Here is a 27,255-nt window from a genome sequence, read left to right as displayed (position 1 = left end):
AGATTAAAGTGCTGGTGATTGGTGAGGAGGAGGGATGGGGTATAGTATGTATGAATTTTTTTTTCTGTTTTCTTTTTGTTTCTTTTTCTGAATTGATGCAAATGTTCTAAGAAATGATCATGATGATGAATATACAATTATGTGATAAAAAAGAATGTTCATATTGTATGTTGATTGGTTTTATTAATAAAATTTTTTTAAATAAATAAATAAAATAAAATAACAAGCTGTTGCAACATGTTTGGTATTTGCAAACTGCAGCAGCACCCCACTTCTCTGGTACCAAAATCTGTCCTAGTTTGCTAGCTGCCAGAATGCAATATACAAGAAACGGAACGGCTTTTAAAAGGGAAAATTCAATAAGTTGCTAGTTTACAGTTCTAAGGCCAAGAAAATGTCCTAATTAAAACAAGTCTATAAAAATGTTCAATCTAAGGCATCCAGGGAAAGATACCTTGGTTTAAGAAGGCCAATGAAGTTCAGGGTTTCTCTCGCAAGTGAGAAGGCACATAGTGAACACAGTCATGGTTTCTCTCTCATCTGTAAGGGCACAAGGTGAACATGGTATCATCTGCTAGCTTTCTCTCCTGGTTTCAGTTTCATGAAGCTCCCCAGGAGACATTTTCCTTCTTTATCTCCAAATGTTGCTGGCTGGTAGACTCTCTGCTTCTTGTGGGTATGCCATTCTCTGCTCTCTCAGAATCTCCTTCATTCTCCAAAATGTTTCCTCTTTATAGGATTCCAGAAAACTTATCAAGACCCACCCAAATGGGTGGAGACATGTTGTCACCTAATTCAGTTTAACAACTCTTTATTAAATCACATCTCCAAGGAGATGATCTGATTACAGTTTCAAACATACAGTATTGAATAGGGATTATTCTACCTTTATGAAATGGGATTTTGATTAAAACAAGGCTTTTCTAGGGTACATATATCCTTTCAAACCAGCACACCCTTACACTCTAGCCAGGAGCTATTCTTTAAACACATTGCATGTATAAGTCCTGAAAGAGAGCACTTGCATAGATCAATCTATACTGATTGGGAAAGGTGTTTTCTTTTTCTTCTCCCTGTCCTCCTCTTTTTATCTACTTCCTGGCATTCAAGAAAAGCCCAATCATATACTAGTTAGGTGTAAGCTTAAGGAACAGACACCTCAAAGTCTAAATTCCAATAATAACACCAATGTTTATAGCAGCGTTATTTACAATTGCAAAGAGATGGAAACAGCCAAAATGTCCATCAACAGACGAGTGGCTAAACAAACTGTGATATATACATACGATGGAATATTATGCAGCTTTAAGGCAGGGTAAACTAATGAAGCATGTAATAACATGGATGGACCTAGAGAACATTATGCTGAGTGAGTCTAGCCAAAAACTAAAAGACAAAAACTGTATGGTCCCAATGATGTGAGTCGACACTCGAGAATAAACTTGGAATATGTCATTGGTAACAGAGTTCAGCAGGAGTTAGAAACAGGGTAAGATAATGGGCAATTGGAGCTGATGGGATACAGACTGTGCAATAGGACTAGATACAAAAAACTCAAAAATGGACAGCACAATAATACCTAATTGTAAAGTAATCATGTTAAAATACTGAATGAAACTGCATCCGAGCTATAGGTTTTTGTTTTGTTTTGTTTTGTTCTTACTATTATTACTTTTATTTTTTTTCTCTATATTAACATTCTATATCTTTTTCTGTTGTGTTGCTAGTTCTTCTAAACCGATGCAAATGTACTAAGAAACGATGATCATGCATCTATGTGATGATGTTAAGAATTACTGATTGCATATGTAGAATGGTATGATTTCTAAAAAAAAAAAAAAAAAAAAGGACAGCACAATACTACCTAATTGTAATGCAATTATGTTAAAACACTGAATGAAGCTGCATCTGAACTATAGTTTTTTTTTCTTATATATTTTTGTATTTTTTATTTTTTCTGTATATTATCATTTTATTTCTTTTTCTAAATCGATACATATGTACTAAGAAATGATGATCATACATCTATGTGATGATATTAAGAATTACTGATTGCATATGTAGAATGGAATTATTTCTAAATGTTGTGTTAGTTAATTTTTTTAATTAATAAAAAAAAAAAAGAAAGTGACATTAGGTATCTCTTTTATGATGGCAGAGTAAGTACTTTCCTACTTCCAAAATTACCATGCAAATGACTAAAAAGATGTGGGGTTTTTTTAAGTATAAAATTATAATTATAACTGGAAGGGGGTGAAAACAAGTGCCAGCAGATGACACATTTCAAGAAAATCCTGCAAATGAGCTTGGAGAAAGATAGAACACAAGGCAGCTGAGTCAAGAGCTGTCTTCCCAAAGGCATCTGAGAGGTTTGAAGTTCAAAGCTTGCCATAGGGGCAAGCATGCTCAATTGGAAATCACAGAGTAACATTGTACTATTGGGGGGAGGGGAGTAAATGGCCAATGTGGTTGTAAAGTTTCTTCATTTTACATGAAATGGTACAATATTAACTCTAATTAAAGTGTGGAAAGTCTAAAATGTATATTTAATCCCTAGAGCAGCAATTCTCAATCTTTTTGGCCTCAAAAAAGATTCTTAAAAAACCAAAGTTTGATTCCCGACCCATGCACTTCCCAAAAAACAAAGAAATCAACAAAAAAACAAACAAAAAAATTCAACAAATGGAGCTGTAATAACGGGATACTTACATGGAAAAAGAATGGAATGTGGCCCTGCCATACAGCATACAAAAACCAACAACAAAAAACAAAGAGCTTTCATTTCTGTGGGTTCTACCTACTCATATTTACCATATTAGAAATTTAAAGGGAGATATTTAAAAATATTTATTTATTCATTCATTTAAAAATAACATTAATAAACTCATTACCTGCTGACATATTTCCATGAAAAATAACTATTTTTCAAAACAAAAACAATGAAAAGACAGGCATTATTATATATTTTTGCAAATCTCCTTGTTGGCTTGTTTGAAGAAAGCTGGATTCTCATATCTATTCCTGTACTCAACCTATTACAAAATATTGCTCATGAAGTATATTAAAAAATCCAGCCTCCCTCAGTAAAATAAGAAAAGGAGTCTTTTACTACCATTGATCCATATAGGAAAAATATTACTATCACACAAAAGATAAAGGAATCAGGAAAAAAAAAAAAAGAGTGACATCAGATATAAGAACCAGCAGTTACTGCATAATACCCAGAAAAATTAAAGAAAACTTGAAAGAAATAAGACCTTGTTGTTTAGAAGATTCTCCCTCAAGCAGGGAAACTTTAATGACTTAAAATTATACAATCATACCACTTGGTTATTTAGCTAAATACACACACATCACAATCTTATTATTGTAAATGTTGTTTATTGGTTTAAAATTTTTATAACCAATTGTAATAAAGATGAAAACATTCATTATAGTTACACAATAAAATGTAAATTTATAAACCTTGAAAATGTAAAAATAATCTAACAAAAAATTTTAAATGAAATGAGAGAGATGGAAAGAATAATACATATGCCAACGTCCTGTTTTTTAATATCAGGAAGCAATAGATAAACTGATAATTTCATCAAGAAATTAGTTACAAATATATTATTTAAAGTTACAATAATAACCACTAGAAGAAACAAAAAACAGAAATCGCAGCAGAGATAGCCTCCTGGGAAGAGTGGGAAAAGAAGGCTTTTCATTTTTTATCATTCTGCACTGTTCACATTTTTTACTGCACTATTATTTTTATTTTATATTATTTCCATGACAAAAAACACTAACTTGGACTTCTGGGAAAATGGCAGAATAGGATAGGTTGAGTTCAGCCCAGCTCCATTGGAAAAACTAGAGAAAGGACAGAAAAACAACAGGGACAGCAGTTCCAGGAAATGAGGGACCAGAGAGGGTCTTCTACATTATTTAGGGAGGCCCTAGATGAAAAAGCAAAGAAACTACGATTGAGAAGCCTGGGTGGGTTTACTCGGTTGAGACTGCATCTGGGGCAGGCTGCGATTCACAGTCTGCCAAAGAAGTGGCGTGCTCCCGCACTTCCATCTCTGCAACCAGTTTGAGAGATCTTCCCTCTCAGCTCCATAGCTGGAAGCTCCCATGGGGGGAACCAAGAAACCAGCAGTCTTAGTATACCTATGCACAGAGATCTTGCTGCCAGTGCATGGTGCCTACTCTCAACCCCTGAGGCAGGATGCTGTGGGTGCTGGCATTTGGCAGAATCTGGGGTGCTCTCCCTTTGGGAGGAGGGGGGCACACAAGCAGAGCAGATGTGACCACTGACCGGTGAAAGAGACACACTGTGTCCTACTACCTCTATCCTTTCTCCACAAAGGCCTAGAACACTCATAGCATGTACAAGCAGAGAGGCAGGGATGAGGGAGCCAGTCACATGAAACAACCAGGCTTTCCTGGGCTGGCTGTGGGTACGGGTAGCTGAAATTCTCAGCCCCACAACAAAAGGCCATTCAACATGAGAGCTTGGGAACTACCAGATCCATTATGCCCACAAGCAGACTACCCACTGAGGTGCACAGTGTCTAGCCCGGGTATTGGCTGTTTCCAGCACACAACAGAGACCTGCAGCCTTGCCTGGATTCACACCTGGTCTCAATACTGCTCAGCCAGCTGACAGCTGACGCAGTTGGGCAGAGGCAGGCCTGAAGGGACGAGGTGCCACAAGGGTGCCATCTTCTGGGAAAGCACATTCTAGCAAATGGCCTTTCTCCTTCTCTCTTAACAGCTCTTCAATTAGAGTTGGACCTCCTGCATGAGGTCCAGGCCTTGATTTGCCAGGGAATTACTGACAAACCAAGTACAAAAGGAGAACTTCAATGCAAACCCAAGCAACTACAAAATCTTAGACCTTACCGGTAAATCAACTTTCAAAATAACCTTATCAAGACAATCAAATGCCAAAAAATCAAGAAAAAAATCACTAAGCACCTGAAGATTTAAAAAAATATGGTGAAGCCAAATGACCAAATTAAAATGCCAGAAGAGACAAAATTATGAACAATGAATCAAAGATTTCACAAAGATCTCCTAAATAACCTCAGTGGGCTGGATAAAGACATAAAAAAAATATCAAGAAGACACTAGAAGAGCATAAAGAAGAATTTAAAAGAATAAATAGAAAAATAGCAGAACTTACAGAAATGACAGATACTGTAGGTCAAATTAAAAATATAATGGAGACACACAACAGATTAGAAAAGGCAGAAGAAAGAATAAGTGAACTAGAGGATAGGACAACTGAATTCAAATGCATAAAAGAACAAATGGTGCAAAAAATGGGAAAATTAAATTGAACCTTAGGGAAATGATGAATAACAAGAGGTGCACAAATATAAGAATAACTGGTGTCCCAGAAGGAGAAGAGAAGAGTAAAGGGCTAGGAAGATTATTTAAAGAGCTAATTGGGGAAAACTTCCCAACCCTTATGAAAGCTATAAATATGCAAATCAAAGAAGCCCAACAAACTTCAAATAGAATAAATTCAAATAGAGCTGTTCCAAGACTATCAAATGCTGAAGAGAAGTAAAAAGTCCTGAAAGCAGCAGGAGAAAAACAATTCACCACATACAAGGGAAGCCACGTAAGATTAAGTTCAGACTATTCAATGGAAACTGCAGAGGGGGAAGGAGTGGTATGATATATTTAACACTCTAAAACAGAAAAATTCTGAGCCAAGAATTCTTTATCCAGCGAAGCTGTCCTTCAAAACTGAAAGAGAAATTAAAATTTTCATGGACAATCAAATGCTGAGAGAATTTATTAACAAGAATCCTGTCCTGCAAGACACACTAAAGGGAGTTTCTTTGGATCAAAAAAAAAAGGAGGAGAGAGAGGTCTAAATGGGGACACAGAATTGAACATTATTAATATAGGTAACTTAAGGGATAAAAAAGAGAGGGGTGGAATATACAAATCTGATGAATAAAAAACAAAGGATAAGATGGTAGATTCAAGGGCGGGCCACAGTGGCTCAGCAGGCAAGAATGCTCACCTGCCATGCCAGAGGACACAGGTTCGATTCCTGGTGCCTGCCCATGTTAAAAAAAAAAAAAAAAAAAGATGGTAGATTTAAGAATTGCCTTTAAAAGATACAGATTGACAGAATGGATTAAAGCATATGATCTAGCTATATGCTGCTTACAAGGGACTCATCTCATCTTAGAGTAAAGAATACCAAATAATTGAAAGTGAAAGGATGGAAAAAGATACTCTGTGCAAGCCGTAACCAAAAGAAAGCAGGACCAGACAAAATAGACTTCAAATGAAAAGGTTTCATAAGAGACAATGAAGGATACCACATATTAATAAAAGAGACAATTCATCAAGAAGAAATAATAATCATAAATGTTTACACTCCCACTCAAGGAGCTCCAAAGTATTAAGGCAAATATTGACAAAACTGAAGGAAGAAATAGCTGTTTCAACAATACACGACTCTCTTCTATAGATAGAACCATAAGAATATAGAGAACCTAAACAATGAATTAGATCTAACAGACATATATATATATCTCATTATACCACAAAACACCAGAATATACATTCTTCTCTAGCGCTCATGGGTCGTTCTCCAAGGTAGAGCACATGCTGCAGCACAAAACAGGTCTTAATAAATTTTAAAAGTTTGAAATTATTCAAAACACTTTCTCTGATGACAATGGAATGGAACTGGAAATAAACCACAAAAGAATGAGAATTTTCATAAATACATGGAAATTAAATAATGCAACTCTTAATCAATGGATCAAAGGAGAAATCGGTATATATTTGAAGAAGAATGAAAATGAGAATACAACATATCAAAACTTATGGGATGGACTTCCGGAGAAGATGGCGGCTTAGTAAGACGCGCGGGTCTTAGTTCCTCCTCCATAACAGCTACTAAAGAAACAGAAATGGTACAGAACAGCTCCCGGAGCCACGACAGAGACCAAAAAGGCAGCGTACCCCATTCTGCAATGGCTGAACCGGCTGGGAGAATCCGCTGTGGTGAGATCCCCGAGGGGCGCGCGCTTCCCTGGACCGTAGCAGCTGTCGGCCAGAGGCCCTCCCATCCTCCTTCCCGGGCCGGCTGGGAGATTTGGACAGGCGGTCCCTCAAGCCGCGGCAGTAGGCGCCCCCCCCCCCCACGCACGGCCTCCCAGGCTGGCTGGGAGATTTGGATCGGAGGTCCCCCAAGCCATGGAGGCCGGCGACTGGGGTCCCTTCCACACACGTAGCTTCCCGGTCCAGCTGGGAACTTTGAATCGGCACTCTCCCAAGCTGCGGCGGCTGGCGCCCCCCCCCCCCCACGCTTGGCTTCCCGGGCCGGCAGGGAGATTTGGATCGGCACACCCCCAAGCTGCAGTGGCCGGAGCACACCACCCCCATGCGCGAATTCCCGGACCGGCTGGGAGATCCGGATCAGCACTCCCCCAAGCCGCTTCGGCTGGCGACCCTCCCCCACAGCGAGAGTCTTCCAAAGTTAAAGGGGCCACAGCATCTTTTACTGGTGGGACCCACAGACAGATGAGCACCACATACTGGGCAGGATAAGAAAAACAGAGCCCAGAGATTCACAGGAAAATCTTTCAACGTGCTGGGTCCCACACCCAGCGAAATCTGATTAAATGCCCAGATGCCAGCAAAAAATAACAGATCACGCCAGGAAAATTGAAGATATGGCTCAGTCAAAGGAACAAACCAACAGTTCAAATGAGATACAGGAGCTGAGACAACTAATTCTGAATATACGAACAGAAATGGAAAACCTCTTCAAAAACCAAATCAATAAATTGAGGGAGGACATGAAGAAGACATGGGCTGAACAAAAAGAAGAAATAGAAACTCTGAAAAAACTTTCAGACAGAACTTATGGGATTGAAGGAGAAAGCAGAAAAGATGGAAAAAACAATGGATACCTACAATGGCAGATTTAAAGAGGGAGAGGCTAGAATTAGTGAACTGGAGGATGGAACATCTGAATTCCAAAAAGAAACAGAAACTATAGAGAAAAGAATGGAAAAATTTGAGCAGGGGATCAGGGAACTGAATGATAATATGAAGGGCACAAATATACGTGTTGTGGGTGTCCCAGAAGGAGAAGAGAAGGGAAAAGGAGGAGAAAAACTAATGGAAGAAATTATCACTGAAAATTTCCCAACTCTTATGAAAGACCTAAAATTACAGATCCAAGAAGTGCAGCACACCCCAAAGAGAATAGACCCAAATAGGCGTTCTCCAAGACACTTACTAGTTAGAATGTCAGAGGTCAAAGAGAAAGAGAGGATCTTGAAAGCAGCAAGAGAAAAACAATCCATCACATACAAGGGAAACCCAATAAGACTATATGTAGATTTCGCAGCAGAAACCATGCAAGCAAGAAGACAGTGGGATGATATATTTAAATTACTAAAAGAGAAAAACTGCCAAGAAGACTTCTATATCCAGCAAAATTGTCCTGCAAAAATGAGGGAGAAATTAAAACATTTTCAGACAAAAAGTCACTGAGAGATTTTGTGACCAAGAGACTAGCTCTGCAAGAAATATTAAAGGGAGCACTAGAGTCAGAAATGAAAAGACAGAAGAGAGAGGTATGGAGAAGAGTGGAGAAAGAAGGAAAATCAGATATGATATCTATAATACAAAAGGCAAAATGGTAGAGGAAAATATTATCCAAATAGTAATAACACTAAATGTTAATGGACTGAATTCCCCAATCAAAAGACATAGACTGGACTTCCGGAGAAGATGGCAGCTTAGTAAGACGCGCGGATCTTAGTTCCTCCTCCAGAACAGCTACTAGGGGAGTAGAAACGATACAGAACAGCTCCCGGAGCCACGACAGAGATAAAAAAGACAGCGTACCCCATCCTGGAATGGCTGACTGGCTGGGAGAACTCGCTCCGGTGAGATCGCCGAGGGGCGCGGGCTTTCCCGGACCAGGGCGGCAACCGGCTGGAGTCCCTCCCTTCCTCCTTCCCGGGCCAGCTGGGAGAATTGGGAAGGCGGTCCCCTCCAGCCACGGTGGCTGGCGCCCCCACCACGCGCGGCCCCCCAGACCAACTGGGAGAATTGGATCGGAGATTCACAAGCCGCGGAGAACGGTGACCGGGGTTCCTTCCAAACATGTGACTTCCCGGGCCGGCTGGGAATGATGTACTCTCCCGGGCCACGGCGGCTGGTGTCCTCCCGCCACACTTGGCGCCCCGGGCCGACCAGGAGATTCGGACGGGTGCTCTCCCGGGCTGCGGCAGCCGGCGACCCTCCTCGCATTCGGATCCCCGGGCTGGCTGGCACTCTTCCAAGCCGCTTCGGCTGGCAAACCTCCCCCACGGCGAGAGCTTTCCAAAGTTAGAGGACCCACAGCACCTTTTACTGGTGGGACCCGCAGACAAAAGTGTGCCACGAGTGCAACCTACTGGGCAGGATAAGAAAAACAGAACCCAGAGATTTCACAGAAAAATCTTTCAACCTGTTGGGTCCAACACCCAGGGAAATCTGACTAAATGCCCAGATGCCAGCAGAAGATAATGGATCATGTTCAGAAAATTGAAAATATGGCCCAGTCGAAGGAACAAACCAATAGTTCAAATGAGATACAGGAGCTGAGACAACTAATGCTGAATATACGAACAGAAATGGAAAACCTCTTCAAAAACGAAATTGATAAATTGAGGGAGGACATGAAGAAGACATGGGCTGAACAATAAGAAGAAATAGAAAAACTGAAAAAACAAATCAAAGAACTTATGGAAGTGAAGGATAAAGTAGAAAAGATGGAAAAAACAATGGATACCTACAATGATAGATTTAAAGAGACAGAAGATAGAATTAGTGATTTGGAGGATGGAAGATCTGAATTCCAAAAAGAAACAGAAACTATAGGGAAAAGAATGGAAAAATTTGAACAGGGGATCAGGGAACTGAAGGACAATATGAACCGCACAAATATACGTGTTGTGGCTGTCCCAGAAGGAGAAGAGAAGGGAAAAGGAGGAGAAAAACTAATGGAAGAAATTATCACTGAAAATTTCCCAACTCTTATGAAAGACTTAAAATTACACATCCAAGAAGTGCAGCACACCCCAAAGAGAATAGACCCAAATAGGCGTTTTCCAAGACACTTACTAGTTAGAATGTCAGAAGTCAAAGAGAAAGAGAGGATCTTGAAAGCAGCAAGAGAAAAACAATCCATCACATACAACGGAAACCCAGTAAGACTATGTGTAGATTTCTCAGCAGAAACCATGGAAGCTAGAAGAAAGTGGGATGATATATTTGTTACTAAAAGAGAAAAACTGCCAACCAAGACTTCTATATCCAGCAAAACTGTCCTTCAAAAATGAGGGAGAAATTAAAGCATTCTCAGACAAAAAGTCACTGAGAGAATTTGTGACCAAGAGACCAGCTCTGCAAGAAATACTAAAGGAAGCACTAGAGTCAGATATGAAAAAACAGAAGAGAGAGGTATGGAGAAGAGTGTAGAAAGAAGGAAAGTCAGATATGATATATATAATACAAAAGGCAAATGGCAGAGGAAAATATTATCCAAACAGTAATAACACTAAATGTTAATGGACTGAATACCCCAATCAAAAGACATAGACTGGCAGAATGGATTAAAAAACGGGATCCTTCTATATGCTGTCTACAGGAAACACATCTTAGACCCAAAGATAAACATAGGTTGAAAGTAAGAGGTTGGGAAAAGATATTTCATGTGAATAACAACCAGAAAAGAGCAGGAGTACCTATACTAATATCCAACAAATTAGACTTCAAATGTAAAACAGTTAAAAGAGACAAAGAAGGACACTATCTACTAATAAAAGGAACAATTAAACAAGAAGACATAACAATCACAAATATTTATGCACCAAACCAGAATGCTCCAAAATACGTGAGGAATACACTGCAAACACTGAAAAGGGAAATAGACACATATACCATAATAGTTGGAGACTTCAATTCACCACTCTCATCAATGGACAGAACATCTAGACAGAGGACCAATAAAGAACTAGAGAATCTGAATATTACTATAAATCAGCTAGACTTAACAGACATTTATAGGACATTACATCCCACAACAGCAGGATACACCTTTTTCTCAAGTGCTCATGGATCATTCTCAAAGATAGATCATATGCTGGGGCACAGAGCAAGTCTTAACAAATTTAAAAAGATTGAAATCATACATAACACTTTCTCGGATCATAAAGGAATGAAGTTGGAAATCAATAATAGGGGGAATGCCAGAAAATTCACAAATACGTGGAGGCTCAACAACACACTCTTAAACAATGAGTGGGTCAAAGAAGAAATTGCAAGAGAAATTAGTAAATACCTTGAGGCGAATGAAAATGAAAACACAACATATCAAAACTTATGGGAGGCAGCAAAGGCAGTGCTAAGAGGGAAATTTATTGCCCTAAATGCCTATATCAGAAAAGAAAAAAGGAAAAAATTCACAAATTAACTGTCCACTTGGAAGAACGGGAGAAAGAACAGCAAACTAATCCCAAAGCAAGCAAAAGGAAAGAAATAACAAAGATTAGAGCAGAAATAAATGAAATTGAAAACATGAAAACAATAGAGAAAATCAATAAGACCAGAAGTTGGTTCTATGAGAAAATCAATAAGATTGATGGGCCCTTAGCAAGATTGACAAAAAGAAGAAGAGAGAGGATGCAAATAAATAAGATCAGTAATGGAGGAGGAGACATAACTACTGACCTCACAGAAATAAAGGAGGTAATAACAGGATACTATGAACAACTTTACACTAATAAATACAACAATTTAGATGAAATGGACGGATTCCTGGAAAGACATGAACAACCAACTTTGACTCAAGAAGAAATAGATGACCTCAACAAACCAATCACAAGTAAAGAAATTGAATTAGTCATTCAAAAACTTCCTAAAAAGAAAAGTCCAGGACCAGATGGCTTCATATGTGAATTTTATCAAACATTCCAGAAAGAATTAGAATCAACTCCTCTCACACTCTTCAAAAAAATGAAAGTGGAGGGAAAGCTACCTAATTCATTCTATGAAGCCAACATCATCCTCATACCAAAACCAGGCAAAGATATTACAAAAAAAGAAAACTACAGACCAATCTCTCTAATGAATACAGATGCAAAAATCCTCAATAAAATTCTAGCAAATCAAATCCAACAACACATTAAAAGAATTATACATCATGACCAAGTAGGATTCATCCCAGGTATGCAAGGATGGTTCAACGTAAGAAAATCAATTAATGTAATACACCATATCAACAAATCAAAGCAGAAAAATCACATGATCATCTCAATTGATGCAGAGAAGGCATTTGACAAGATTCAACATCCTTTCCTGTTGAAAACACTTCAAAAGATAGGAATACAAGGGAACTTCCTTAAAATGATAGAGGGAATATATGAAAAACCCACAGCTAATATCATCCGCAATGGGGAAAAATTGAAAACTTTCCCCCTAAGATCAGGAAAATACAAGGATGTCCATTATCACCACTATTATTCAACATCATGTTGGAGGTTCTAGCCAGAGCAATTAGACAAGAAAAAGAAATACAAGGCATCAAAATTAGAAAGGAAGAAGTAAAACTATCACTGTTTGCAGACGATATGATACTATACGTCGAAAACCCAGAAAAATCCACAACAAAACTACTAGAGCTAATAAATGAGTACAGCAAAGTAGCAGGTTACAAGATCAACGTTCAAAAATCTGTAGCATTTCTATACACTAGTAATGAACAAGCTGAGGGGGTAATCAAGAAACGAATCCCATTTACAATTGCAACTAAAAGAATAAAATACCTAGGAATAAATTTAACTAAAGTGACAAAAAACCCATATAAAGAAAACTACAAAAACTGTTAAAAGAAATCACAGAAGACCTAAATAGATGGAAGGGCATACCGTGTTCATGGATTGGAAGACTAAATATAGTTAAGATGTCAATCTTACCTAAATTGATCTACAGATTCACTGCAATACCAATCAAAATCTCAACAACTTATTTTTCAGAAATAGAAAAACCAATAAGCAAATTTATCTGGAAGGGCAGGGTGCTCCGAATTGCTAAAAACATCTTGAGGAAAAAAAAAAAACTGGAGGTCTCGTGCTGCCTGACTTTAAGGCATACTATGAAGCCACAGCGGTCAAAACAGCATGGTATTGGCATAAAGATAGATATATCGACCAATGGAATCGAATAGAGTGCTCAGATATAGACCCTCTCATCTATGGACATTTGATCTTTGATAAGGCAGTCAAGCCAGCTCACCCAGGACAGAACAGTCTCTTCAATAAATGGTGCCTAGAGAACTGGATATCCATATGCAAAAGAATGAAAGAAGACCCGTATCTCACACCGTATACAAAAGTTAACTGAAAATGGATCAAAGATCTAAACATTAGGTCTAAGACCATAAAACAGTTAGAGGAAAATGTAGGGAGATATCTTATGAAACTTACAATTGGAGGCGGTTTTATGGACCTTAAACCTAAAGCAAGAGCACTGAAGAAAGAAAGAAATAAATGGGAGCTCCTCAAAATTAAACACTTTTGTGTATCAAAGAACTTCATTAAGAAAGTAGAAAGACAGCCTACACAATGGGAGACAATATTTGGAAATGACATATCAGATAAAGGTCTAGTATCCAGAATTTATAAAGAGGTTGTCCAACTCAACAACAAAAAGACAGCCAACCCAATTACAAAATGGGAAAAAGACTTGAACAGACACCTATCAGAAGAGGAAATACAAATGCCCAAAAGGCACACGAAGAGATGCTCAATGTCCCTGGCCATTAGAGAAATGCAAATCAAAACCGCAATGAGATATCATCTCACACCCACCAGAATGGCCATTATCAACAAAACAGAAAATGACAAGTGCTGGAGAGGATGCGGAGAAAGAGGCACACTTATCCACTGTTGGTGGGAATGTCAAATGGTGCAACCACTGTGGAAGGCAGTTTGGAGGTTCCTCAAAAAACTGAATATAGAATTGCCATACGACCCAGCAATACCATTGCTAGGTATCTACTCAAAGGACTTAAGGGCAAAGGCACAAACGGACATTTGCTCACCAATGTTTATAGCAGCGTTATTTACAATTGCAAAGAGATGGAAACAGCCAAAATGTCCATCAACAGAAGAGTGACTAAACAAACTGTGGTATATACATATGATGGAATATTATGCAGCTTTAAGACAAGATAAACTTATGAAGCATGTAATAACATGGAAGGACCTAGAGAACATTATGCTGAGTGAGTCTAGCCAAAAACTAAAGGACAATTACTGTATGGTCCCACTGATGTGAACCGACATTCGAGAATAAACTTGGAATATGTCATTGGTAACAGAGTCCAGCAGGAGTTAGAAACAGGGTAAGATAATGGGTAATTGGAGCTGAAGGGATACAGACTGTGCAACAGGACTAGATACAAAAACTCAAAAATGGACATCACAATAATACCTAATTGTAAAGTAATCATATTAAAACACTGAATGAAGCTGCATCTGAGCTATAGGGGTTTTTTTTGTCTGTCTGTTTGTTTCTTTGTCTTTTTTTTTTGTACTATTATTATTTTTATTATTTTTCTCTATATTAACATTCTATATCTTTTTCTGTTGTTTTGCTAGTTCTTCTAAATCGATGCAAATGTTCTAAGAAATGATGATCATGCATCTATGTGATTATGTTAAGAATTACTGATTGCATATGTAGAATGGAATGATTTCTTAATGTTGGGTTAATTTCTTTTTTTTTTCTTTAATTAATAAAAAAAAATTTTAAGAATTACATAAAAGACATAGACTGGCAGAATTGATTAAAAAACGGGATGCTTCTATATGCTGTCTACAGGAAACACATCTTAGACCCAAAGATAAACATACGTTGAAAGTGAAAGGTTGGGAAAAGATATTTCATGCAAATAACAACCAGAAAAGAGCAGGAGTACCTATACTAATATCCAACAAATTAGACTTCAAATGTAAAACAGTTAAAAGAGACAAAGAAGGACACTATCTACTAATAAAAGGAACAATTAAACAAGAAGACATAACAATCACAAATATTTATGCACCGAACCAGAATGCTCCAAAATACGTGAGGAATACACTGCAAACACTGAAAAGGGAAATAGACACATATACCATAATAGTTGGAGACTTCAATTCACCACTCTCATCAATGGACAGAACATACAGACAGAGGATCAATAAAGAAATAGAGAATTTGAATATTACAATAAATGAGCTAGATTTAACAGACATTTATAGGACATTACATCCCACAACAGCAGAATACACCTTTTTCTCAAGTGCTCATGGATCATTCTCAAAGATAGACCATATGCTGGGGCACAGAGCAAGTCTTAACAAATTTAAAAAGATTGAAATCATACACAACACTTTCTCGGATCATAAAGGAATGAAGTTGGAAATCAATAATAGGGGGAATGCCAGAAAATTCACAAATATGTGGAGGCTCAACAACACACTCTTAAACAATGAGTGGGTCAAAGAAGAAATTGCAAGAGAAATTAGTCAATATCTCGAGGCAAATGAAAATGAAAACACAACATATCAAAACCTATGGGACGCAGCAAAGGCAGTGCGAAGAGGGAAATTTATTGCCTTAAATGCCTATATCAGAAAAGAAGAAAAGGCAAAAATTCACGAATTAACTGTCCACTTGGAAGAACTGGAGAAAGAACAGCAAACTAACCCCAAAGCAAGCAAAAGGAAAGAAATAACAGATTAGAGCAGAAATAAATGAAATTGAAAACATGAAAACAACAGAGAAAATCAATAAGACTAGAAGTTGGTTCTATGAGAAAATCAATAAGATTGATGGGCCCTTATCAAGATTGACAAAAAGAAGAAGAGAGAGGACGCAAATAAATAAGATCAGAAATGGAAGAGGAGAGATAACCACTGATCTCACAGAAATAAAGGAGGTAATAACAGGATACTATGAACAACTTTACACTAATAAATACAACAATTTAGATGAAATGGACGGGTTCCTGGAAAGGCATGAACAACCAACTTTGACTCAAGAAGAAATAGATGACCTCAACAAACCAATCACAAGTAAAGAAATTGAATTAGTCATTCAAAAGCTTCCCAAAAAGAAAAGTCCAGGACCAGATGGCTTCACATGTGAATTCTACCAAACATTCCAGAAAGAATTAGTACCAACTGCCCTCAACTCTTCAAAAAAATCGAAGTGGAGGGAAAGCTACCTAATTCATTCTATGAAGCCAACATCACCCTCATACCAAAACCAGGCAAAGATATTACAAAAACAGAAAACTACAGACCAATCTCTCTAATGAATATAGATGCAAAAATCCTCAATAAAATTCTAGCAAATCATATCCAACAACACATTAAAAGAATTATACATCATGACCAAGTAGGATTCATCCCAGGTATGCAAGGATGGTTCAACGTAAGAAAATCAATTAATGTAATACACCATATCAACAAATCAAAGCAGAAAAATCACATGATCATCTCAATTGATGCAGAGAAGGCATTTGACAAGATTCAACATCCTTTCCTGTTGAAAACACTTCAAAAGGTAGGAATACAAGGGAACTTCCTTAAAATGATATAGGGAATATATGAAAAACCCACACCTAATATCATCCGCAATGGGGAAAAATTGAAAACTTTCCCCCTAAGATCAGGAACAAGACAAGGGTGTCCACTATCACCACTATTATTCAACATTGTGTTGGAGGTTCTAGCCAGAGCAATTAGACAAGAAAAAGAAATACAAGGCATCAAAATTGGAAAGGAAGAAGTAAAACTATCACTGTTTGCAGATGATATGATACTATACGTCGAAAACCCGGAAAAATCCACAACAAAACTACTAGAGCTAATAAATGAGTTCAGCAAAGTAGCAGGCTACAAGATCAACATTCAAAAATCTGTAGCATTTCTATACGCTACTAATGAACAAGCTGAGGGGGAAATCAAGAAACGAATCCCATTTACAATCGCAACTAAAAGAATAAAATACCTAGGAATAAATTTAACTAAAGAGACAAAAAACCTATATAAAGAAAACTACAAAAAACTGCTAAAAGAAATCACAGAAGACCTAAATAGATGGAAGGGCATACCGTGTTCATGGACTGGAAGACTAAATATAATTAAGATGTCAATCTTACCTAAATTGATCTACAGATTCACTGCAATACCAATCAAAATCCCAACAACTTATTTTTCAGAAATAGAAAAACCAATAAGCAAATTTATCTGGAAGGGCAGGGTGCCCCGAATTGCTAAAAACATCTTGAGGGAAAAAAACGAAGCTGGAGGTTCACGCTGCCGTACTTTAAGGCATATTATGAAGCCACAGTGGTCAAAACAGCATGGTATTGGCATAAAGATAGATATATCGATCAATGGAATCGAATAGAGTGCTCAGATATAGACCCTCTCATCTATCTTTGATAAGGCAGTCAAGCCAACTCACCTGGGACATTTGATCTTTGATAAGGCAGTCAAGCCAACTCACCTGGGACAGAACAGTCTCTTCAATAAATGGTGCCTAGAGAACTGGATATCCATATGCAAAAGAATGAAGGAAGACCCATATCTCACACCTTATACAAAAGTTAACTCAAAATGGATCAAAGATCTAAACATTAGGTCTAAGACCATAAAACAATTAGAGGAAAATGTAGGGAGATATCTTATGAAACTTACAATTGGAGGCGGTTTTATGGACCTTAAACCTAAAGCAAGAGCACTGAAGAAAGAAAGAAATAAATGGGAGCTCCTCAAAATTAAACACTTTTGTGTATCAAAGAACTTCATTAAGAAAGTAGAAAGACAGCCTACACAATGGGAGATAATATTTGGAAATGATATATCAGATAAAGGTCTAGTATCCAGAATTTATAAACAGATTGTTCAACTCAACAACAAAAAGACAGCCAACCCAATTACAAAATGGGAAAAAGACTTGAACAGACACCTACCAGAAGAGGAAATACGGATGGCCAAGAGGCACATGAAGAGATGCTCAATGTCCCTGGCCATTAGAGAAATGCAAATCAAAACCGCAATGAGATATCATCTCACACCCACCAGAATGGCCATTATCAACAAAACAGAAAATGACAAGTGCTGGAGAGGATGCGGAGAAAGAGGCACACTTATCCACTGTTGGTGGGAATGTCAAATGGTGCAACCACTGTGGAAGGCAGTTTGGAGGTTCCTCAAAAAGCTGAATATAGAATTGCCATACAACCCTGCAATACCATTGCTAGGTATCTACTCAAAGGACTGAAGGGCAAAGACACAAACGGACATTTGCACACCAATGTTTATAGCAGCGTTATTTACAATTGCAAAGAGATGGAAACAGCCAAAATGTCCATCAACATAAGAATGGCTAAACAAACTGTGGTATATACATACGATGGAATATTATGCAGCTTTAAGACAAGATAAACTTATGAAGCATGTAATAACATGGATGGACCTAGAGAACATTATGCTGAGTGAGTCTAGCCAAAAACTAAAGGACAAATACTGTATGGTCCCACTGATGTGAACCGACATTCGAGAATAAACTTGGAATATGTCATTGGTAACAGAGTCCAGCAGGAGTTAGAAACAGGGTAAGATAATGGGTAATTGGAGCTGAAGGGATACAGATTGTGCAACAGGACTAGATACAAAAACTAAAAAATGGACAGCACAATAATACCTAAGTGTAAAGTAATCATGTTAAAACATTGAATGAAGCTGCATCTGAGCTATAGTTTTTTTCTGGTTTTTTTTTTGGTTTTTTTTTTTTTACTATTATTATTACTTTTATTTCTTTTCTCTATATTAACATTCTATATCTTTTTCTGTTGTGTTGCTAGTTCCTCTAAACCGATGCAAATGTACTAAGAAACGATGATCATGCATCTATGTGATGATGTTAAGAATTACTGATTGCATATGTAGAATGGTATGATTTCTAAATGTTGGGTTAATTTCTTTTTTTTCTGTTAATTAATAAAATAAATAAATAAATATTAAAAACATCATGGTACTGGAATAAAGATAGATACACTGACCAATGGAATCAAACAGAGTGTTCAGGAATAGATTCTCTCTCTACAGACAATTGATCTTCAATAGACAGTCAAGCCATTTTAACTAGGACAGAGCAGCCACCACAATAGACGGATATCCATATGTAAAAGAATGAAAGAGAACCCATATCTCATTCCTTACACAAAAATTAACTAAAAATGCATCAAAGACCTCAACATTAGAGCTAAGACCATAAAACATTTAGAGGAAAATGTAGGGAAATATCTTATAAATCTTATGCCAGCAGGTGGTTCCTAGACCCTATACCCAAAATTAGGGCAATAAAAAAAGAAATAGATAAATGGGACCCCCTCAAAATTACAACACTTTTGTGCATCAAAGAACTTTGTCAGAAAAGTAAAAAGGCAGTCTGTGCAATAGGAGACAATATTTGGAACTTACATATCAGATAAGGGCTTAATATCCAGAAAATATAAAAAGATTCTACAATTCACCACAAGAAGACCATTAAAAAATAGGCAAAAGACATGAACAGACACTTTTCAGAATAGGAAATAGAAATGGTTAAAAGGAATATGAAAAGATGCTCAAATTCACTGGCTTTTGGGGAAATGCAAATAAAAAACACAAAGAGATATCATCTGACACCCACTAGAATGGACATTATAAAAAAAGATGAACAGAAAACAACAAGTGCTGGAGAGGATTTGGAGAAAGAGGCACACTTATCCACTGTTAGTGGGAATGTAAAATGTAACAACCACTCTGGAAGGCAGTTTGGCGGTTCCTAAAGAAGTTAAGTATAGAATTGTCAAATGATCCAGCAATTCCATTCTAGGTATATATTCAAAGGAGCTGAAGACAAGGACACAAATGGACATTTGCACACCAATGTTTATAGCAGCATTATTTATGATTGCCAAGAGATGGAAATAGCTCAAATGTCCATCAACAGATGAGTGGCTAAACAAGCTCTGGTATATACATCCAATGGAATATTACACAGCTGTAAGACAGAATAAAGTCATGAAGCAGTGACAATGCAGATGAATCTTGAAGACATTAAGCAGACTGAATTTAGCCAGAAACAAAAGGGTAAATACTGTATGGTCTCACTAATATGAACTAACATTAATGAGTGAACTTTGAGAGTTGAAGCTAAAAACACAGGTTACCAGGAGGTAGAAATAGGACAGAGATTGGATAATCGGTGCTGAAGTAATAAGATTGTGCAATAGGACTGACCGCAAAAATTCAGAAGTGGTTAGCACCATACTACCTGATTTAAGCACAATAATATAAGTACACTGAATGAAGGTGAATGCTAGTATGATAGAGGGAGAAGGGCTGGGGGGCACACATAAACCAGAAGGAAAGATAAAGGATAAAGACTGAGGCAATATAACTTAGGAATGCCTAGAGTGGACAATGATGGTGATCAAATGTACAAAAAAAAAAACCATGTTTGCATCAGGGAGAACAAATGAATGTCAACATTGCAAAGTGTCGAAAATGGATAGTACACAGGAAAAGTGTAAAATAGGGTACATAGTCAACAGTAAGAGTGTTATATGCTTCCATTATTTGTAACAAAGGCATTATACCAAAAGTAAATGTCTACAGGCAAGGCCATGAGGGAGGGGTATGGATTCTTTGTGGAAGAAAAGGAAATGTCTTCATATGGAGTATGGTGGTGAAGGCATGTCTATAGACTTAGGTGAGACTGTATGCTGTGGGAATAAAACTGTTTAAAAAGGAACAGAGAGAAAAAAGTGCTAGAGAAAATGCAGAGAAAGAGATGTACGCATTCACTATTGGTAGGGAAAATGAGACATGCACCCCTTGGAGGGCAGTGTGATGGTTCCACAGGAGGCTAGGGATTGGGTTGCCATATGATCCTGAAACCCTGTTGCTCAGTACATACCTGGAGGACCTGAATGTGGGGACACAAATGAACATTTGCACACTGGTGTTTTGGGCAGCAGTGTTTGTGATCCACAATGGATGGAGGTGGCCTAAGAGTTCAACAACTGAGGAATGGAAGAGGGAACTATGGTGTATACATAAAATATCCTACTGAGTGGCTCAGGAAGAAGTGAAGTTGTGAGTATGCAACTAGGTGATTGAACCTTAACGTCTGTATGTTGAATGAAATGTCAGAAACAAAGACAAATATTTATCATGCCCCACTCATATGGACTAACTATAATATAAAACTCAATGAACTGAAGTCAAGAGCATAGATTATCAGGTTGGGGCCTACTGCAAAGGATTCTAGATTGTAAGCTCTTATGACAGTCACATATATTCAGGAGTTGTAACTGTTATTTCTAAATTCTGAGATACTGAGCTGTTTGTATATAATCTGGTTGTTCCCAGAAACTTCAGGTATTTATATGACACCTGAAACTCAGAGTTCGAGCTCTGAAGCTGTGAAAGTCAGCAGTACCCCATACAGGAACTGTATAAAAAGGTGAAAAAGGGATCAGACTTCAACTAGTGATAAGAATGAAGCTGATCTGGATAGGACTAAGGTAGAATAGAACACAGGGTAAAGGATGATATCTTCCATATTTCAAAACTTCAACTTTTGTGTGAGAACAAAAGAAGAGATATTTATTTGGTACTAAATTTATATTTGGGGTAGTGCATTTCCTATCTTAACTAATATGGTCAATTTAATCGAACACCATAAGTACATGGACTCTTGAATCAGGCATGAGATTTTGTTGGTTTGTCCAGTTTAGTGTGATGCCCCGATAAATCCCAGAGTGATTTGGACAGTGAATGAAGAGACATTTGAAAAGTCCCCTGTGGTAGTTAGATTCAGTTGTCAACTTGGCCAGGTGAAGGCACCTAGTTCTGTTGCTATGGACATGAGCCAATCATATGTAAACCTCATCTGTTGCTAATTACATCTGCAGTCGGCTAGGAGGCATGCCTGCTGCAATGAATGACGTTTGACTTAATTGGCTGGTGCTTAAATGAGACAGCACAACGTAGCACAGCCTAAGCAGCTCAGCATACCTCATCTCAGCACTCGCAGCTCAGCCCAGGCCTTTGGAGATGCAGAAAGAAGTCACCCCGGGGAAAGTTGTTGGAGCCCAGGGGGCTAGAGAGAAGGCCAGCAGAGACCATCCTGTGCCTTCCCACGTAAGAAAGAACCTCAGTGGAAAGTGAGCTGCCTTTCCTCAGAAGAACTAACAAAATAAATTACCTTTTATTAAAAGCCAATCCATTTCTGGTGTGTTGCATTCCAGCAGCTAGCAAACTAGAACATCCCCTTAAGGAGATGGGGAGAAGGGGAAATACTCAACTTCCCCATTTGGAGAATTTCTGATATTCTCACAAGTAGTGTGGACAACCAAATCAACAGACCGAGCCCTAGATCTTGGGGTTTGCCCCTATGAAATTTATCCCTGCAAAGGATAGGCTAAGTCTGATTAAAATTAGGTCTAAGAGTCACCTCCAGAGAATCTCTTTTGTTGCTCAGATGTGGCCTCTCTCCCTAAGCCGACACAGCAGGTAAAAGTGAACTCACTGCCCTCCCCCTCTACATGGACATGACTCCCAGGGGTATAAATCTTCCTGGCAGCGTGGGACAGAAATGAGATGAGCCAGGACCTGGCATCAAGCGAGTGAGAAAATCTTCTCAACCAAAAGGGAGAAGAGAGAAATCAGACAAAATAAAGTGTCAGTGGCTGAGAGATTTCAAACAGAGTTGAGAGGTTATCCTGGAGGTTATTCTTATGCATTGTACAGAATCCCTTTTCAGTTTATGTTGTATTGGAATGGCTGGAGGGAAGTGCCTGAAACTGTTGTGCTAGAGAAAATGTGGAGAGAGAAGTATACCTATTCAATATTGGTAGGGTGGCAGAGTGGTGCAGCTCCTCCGAGAGTAATGTAGCGGATCCACAGGGGGCTAGATATAGGGTCGCCATATGAGGCAATCCTGTTCCAGGAACATACTCAGAAGAACTGAAAGCAGAGACTCAAATAGACAGTTGCACACTGATGCTCACAGTGGCATTATTCACCAAAGCCAATAGAGGTGGCCGAAGGGTACATCAATTAAAAAGCAGAAGGGTAAACTGTGGAGTGTACATACTATGGAACATTGGGCAGCTAAAGAAAGGAATGACATCATGAGGCATGCAACAAGGTGAATGATCCCTAAGGACATTATGATGAACAACAGAAGCCAGAAACAAAAGGACAAATATTGTATGGTCTCATTTAGGAAATACTAACAGAAAATTAGGGCCTAGATTGTAAGCTTTTACAGCAGTCATGTTTATTCATGAGTTTTAAGAGTTATTTATAAATTTTGAGATGCTGTGCTCAATGTGTCAAACCAGGAATTTCCTTGGAACTTTGAGTTCCTGTGTGACAATTAAGACTCAGAGTTAGAATTCTGCAGCTCAAAAAGTCAGTATTACCCCACACAGCAACTGTTAAAGAAGCTGAAAAAGAGATCAGACCTCAATTCGAGATATGAATAAAGCTGATCTGGTTGGGACTAAGGTAAATCAAATACAAGATAAAGGATGATATTGTCCATATTCTAAAACTTTACCTTCTGTGTGAGACCAAAGGAAGAGATGTTTATTCTGTCCAAAATTTAAAATTTCTGTAGCATACAATCTAACTTAACCTGTCTGGCCAATTCATTTAAACAATCTAAACACATGGAGCCTAGAATAGGGAATAACATCTTGTAATCCTGTATAGTTTAATGTAATACCCTGATATATTCCAGAGTATGCTGGGCAGATAATTAAAAAGCATTTGAGGAGAGGCAGGGCAACATGGTGGGATAGTGATGTAACCAAGAAATTATGATTAAGGGATGATTCTGATTACTGAATCATTACATGGATGCTCCTTTTTGCTTTCTGGTATATTAGAGTAGACAAAGGGAAATTCCTGAAATCTCTAAATTGTAATCCAGCTGCCTCAATATCTGAAAATGATTGCATAGCCTTATCTTCTGCCCCTGTGACTGCAAAAATCTTGTGACTAACCTTCACTTTTTCTAGTTATCCAATTTTTCTACTTCAGAGTCTTAAATAATCACTAAAGACAGCCACTAATGTAATGAAGGGTCTTGGGTCAGCCCAGAACTAACCCACCCCAAGTACAAAGTTATCTTGATGACTGAGACTGGATCTAACCAAAGTGGGCTCACCTGATATGTGCAGTAGCTTAGACTTTAACCTACAGGTGACCTAGACCTCATTCCACCATTTTCTTTCATACATTCTATGACTAAGCATGTAATCATTTGTACATGCTCAGTAATCAGATCACCTCTAATTATATCATCTGGGGCAACTATACTCATTATCCTAAACCCTGCCTAAATTTTTTCTAATAAACTATCTGAATTCTGCTGTTTGGGGAGACAGATTTTGGGCCACTAGGCCATGTGCTCTCCTACTACATACCTACTACATACTCTTTGAAACCCTGGTGTCTTGGGAATTGGTTATCGAACATGTCAGGCAAAAGAATCCATGGCCTTTATTCGGTTACCAAGTTGGTGACCCTCTGGGATGAATGCCTGAATCTCTGCAGCCCCAACAGAGCAGGTGAGCCAGGTAACCTAGTCTTTTGCAGCCACTGGACTGAATTTAGTCTAAAGGCTCAGCAACAGGGGTTTCTCTGTTCTGTCTCCAGAGACTTTTGGAGCCTTGAAAAACTTCAGAGAGAAACCATTTCCAGTTCCATGTCCAGACGTCTGACTGCGTGAGTGGGTCAGTAGGGTAAAAATGGATAGGGGATTAAATAGGCAGTACGAGTCCCTTTGACCTAGGCCTGGATCATGCTTCCAGAACCTTTGCCCTTTGCTTTGACCTAGGCCCTTTGCTCTGACCTCTATACATTCTGATTTTGGGTACCACACTATACAGGGTTTGAAGCCCTGGCCTAATCCAACAATTAGCTGAGGTTTAATGAAAGGAAGTAGGTCTGTTTAATGACAGCCAGTGTGTTACCTAGGTATTGTTTAATTGTTAATTGATGTGCTAGGGTTTGAGGCCCTGACCTAAATTTGTCTGTTGACTATACTCCTAAAAAAAGTAAGTAATCCAACAATTAATTGGTATTTAATGAAATTAAGTAAGCCTGTTTAAATGCTAGCCAGTTTGTTACCTGGGTATAGTAAGAGTTGATGTTTGCTGATTAATCAGTGTGTTAAGTGTTTAATGCCTGTTTGTTAGCTGGCATGTTCAGTCTAGTTATTAATTGGTGTGTTACTTAAATTAGTTATTAATTGGTGTGTTACTTAAATATAATAAGTATTAAGTGTCTGTTTGAATTTGTTGATTGGTATATTCCTGAATTTGTATTGGTCAAATGTTCCTAATTGGTTACTGATTATAGAAATTCTTTTTAAAAGGGAACCATTGGGTTGTATTGAAAACTGAAAAGATTTTGATTATGAGTCTATAAAAAAAAAGGTTTTATTTCTAATCTGGTCTCAATATGGTTTGTAGTTACTATAAACAAACCTGGGGATTAGAAAGAAACTGCCCCTGGAATTTCCTTAAGACAGCAGAAAACTACCAAAGGGCGGCCTCTGGAAAAGTAAGGCCCTTTTCCATAGTCCTGGTCACAGCTTTTAGTAAAATAAATCTACTGATTGGAAATAGTTAAAGAAGGGCATAGGAACTCTCAAAATCCCATGACTCTCACCTAAAGCTTTCAAATCTAACAAGCCTAGTTTCTTTCTGTCCACTCTATCTCTGCCCCAAGGCCCAACCACCCAAAGCGGTTATGGCAAGATATGCGAAGTCTGGTCTAGAATTCTTTTTTTTACAGGGCCTGGAGGTCAGAAATGGTAAGCATAGAAAATGCTACAGAATAGGCTATGTTTGTTAATAGTATTTTTTTCCCAATAATACCTTTGCAATGATAAATGTAGTAATCAGATCATTATTAAAATACAAATAGCCTTGGGATAGTAGTAACTGAATAAAATCGAATTAGCAAATTTCAGTAAGTAAAATGAAAGATCTTTGAGAGATATGGAAAAGTTTTTCCTGAATTGAGGCTTGGGAAAAATTAAACAATTGCAGTATATTTTCCAACTTGGTAGTCAATGTACTTTTTAAATTGTTGGTAATTTTAAGATATTATGAAAGCAAAGAGATTTTTTTCAACCTTTGATGAAAGGAATTTTATGATAAATTTTGAATTGATTTTATTCTGCTTCGGTGTGTTCTCCGTAAATCTATATAAGTTACTGATAAAATAAGCTAGTATTATAAATACATTCCCAATATTCCTCTTTAAATAGCCTAAATAGAAACATTAAGTTCAACATACCTGGCATAATAAAATAAGAACATCTAGTGCTTCAAACATATTCTATTTAAGAAATCAGTTAAGTTTAGTAAGAAAAACAAATGGATTTTTTTATAATCTTAATTACCTGGATTTCAAAAAATCTGGCTTTTGGTTACTTGGCCATTTGTTATCTCAGTATGTGGAAGAATTTGAATTAGTTGTGGTTTTGTTAATGCCAATCAGTATAGTTCTGTTAATAAATGCTGTCATAAACAGGGAAAACCTAACTCTTAACTTCAAAGAGTTTATGTTCCAGTTAGAATATACTTTGTACCATGGCATAGTCTAAGACAGTGGTAATGAAGGAATAAAAATGCTGGAGAAATTTAAAAAGCAGATAAAGAATGACCTAAGAAGACCTCATAGAAGAGATGACACTTGCATAAGATCTTTAAATTAAAAGGCAGCATTTCTTTCTTTTTTTAAAAAATATGGAACACTTCACGAATCTGCGTGTCATCCTTGCGCAGGGGCCATGCTAATCTTCTCTGTATCGTTCCAATTTTAGTATATGTGCTGCCGAAGCGAGCACAAGGCAGCATTTCAATAAACAGAACTCTGAACTAGTTTCTTAGAAGCCATAAGTTAATTTTATAAATTAACATATTCCTGATATTATTTAGCAGTTGAAAATTTGAGGGTTTTCTGGATATAAATTCCTTAAATACAAAAAAAAAAAAAGCTGATTATATTTCAAACTTGGGGCTTTTCCGACCTTTGAAGGTAATGCTGAATTGGATTGAGAGATTTTAGGAATATTGTAAATAATCATTTGTGTGTTCTG

At 37.7% G+C, this 27,255-nt stretch overlaps 1 protein-coding gene and 1 non-coding gene across 7 annotated transcripts in view; both read right to left on the bottom strand.

Moving 5' to 3' along the window:
• The window catches only part of SLC12A8 (solute carrier family 12 member 8), a 246,961-nt gene that overhangs the window by 181,200 nt on the left and 38,506 nt on the right, over window positions 1-27,255 (bottom strand). The gene's annotated exons all lie outside the window — the stretch shown is intronic.
• Window positions 26,897-27,003, bottom strand: LOC143649030 (U6 spliceosomal RNA). The gene has a single exon (XR_013158909.1). It is a non-coding gene; the product is annotated as a U6 spliceosomal RNA (small nuclear RNA).

This window comes from Tamandua tetradactyla, chromosome 10 (genome assembly GCF_023851605.1).
Source record: "Tamandua tetradactyla isolate mTamTet1 chromosome 10, mTamTet1.pri, whole genome shotgun sequence".
NCBI classification, from domain to species: Eukaryota; Metazoa; Chordata; class Mammalia; order Pilosa; family Myrmecophagidae; genus Tamandua; species Tamandua tetradactyla.
This window is presented reverse-complemented; position numbering and strand designations above follow the sequence as displayed.